The 1,099-nt window shown below is 37.4% G+C and overlaps 1 non-coding gene across 1 annotated transcript; it reads right to left on the minus strand.

The window, feature by feature from the left end:
• Positions 1 to 671: 671 nt before the first annotated feature.
• On the minus strand, positions 672 to 744 carry Trnat-ugu (transfer RNA threonine (anticodon UGU)). Its single transcript has one exon. It is a non-coding gene; the product is annotated as a tRNA-Thr (tRNA).
• Positions 745 to 1,099: the final 355 nt, after the last annotated feature.

The raw sequence follows: 1,099 nt of genomic DNA on the forward strand, positions 1-1,099 counted from the left end.
AATGTGTCTAGTATTAGATTTTCTCTAAAAAGTACAACTTGTATCTTATTTTAAATTAGGACCTGGACACTTTACCTTTTTTTTTTAAGAATCATTATATAAATATAGTTTAATTTTGTCTAAAGTGATTCCGTGCTGAGTCTGGTGTTTATTTTTTGGCTCCCATTAGACAAGGGATATATATAATCAACTAAAACAGGGATTGGTCACCTGCTGCTCGCGAGCTGTATGCGGCTCATTTGATTTCAAGTTGCGGCTCTCCTGTTCCATGCACAAATATTACGAATTATATTATTTCATTTACAAAACTCATAAAAATATTATACTGTAAAAAAAAAACAAACTTAAACATAATTAAAACACTCATCAATATTCGGCCAAGTGAAATGGTTTAAAATTATGAGTCAATAATAAACTCAGTGCAAAAGGTGTAACAATGATTTAACTTTTAATGCATGAAGGTTAACATAGAGTAATTAACATAGGAGCAAAGTTTTAACTCAGTCAGAGTAGCCTGAAATGGGCGACTGGTCTCCAGGGCGGCGTGGTCACATTTGCTCACACACGGACCTCTGTAGCGTCTAGGCTTTAGCCCCAAGCGCGTAGACTATGTGGTAACTAGCAGATTTTTTTTTTAAAGTTGGAGCAGCGAATCGCTTAAAAAAATATTCAGCCCCCATTGATGATTGAACTCACGACCCCTGGTTTACAAGACCAATGCTCTAGCCACTGAGCTATGGAGGCGGGCGATTAAGGTTATTTATACTTACTTTAAATCCTCCGTTCTTGTGTTCAAAATACGTGGATTAAAGCCTGGCGAGGGGATAAAGTGGGATCATAAAGGTGGGGCTCGAGGGTCTAAACTTCAACATTTGTGTGGATTGATCCCCTATATCACTGTACACGTCAGTCTTTGTAAACATCCTAGTCATTGTATTGTCTACTCGTCTCCTGTTGTACATAAACCTGTGACTGGTGACCTATGTGTGTCATGGTGCGTGACACGTTTTAGTAATATAATACTGTGGCGTAGCCAGGATCGTCTTATGGGGGGGGGGTAATTTTTTTCCAGCATTATAAATAAATAAATAAATAAATA

Source organism: Physella acuta, unplaced genomic scaffold (genome assembly GCF_028476545.2).
Source record: "Physella acuta isolate Inbredline_101_S28 unplaced genomic scaffold, ASM2847654v3 ptg000521l, whole genome shotgun sequence".
In the NCBI taxonomy this organism is placed as follows: Eukaryota; Metazoa; Mollusca; class Gastropoda; family Physidae; genus Physella; species Physella acuta.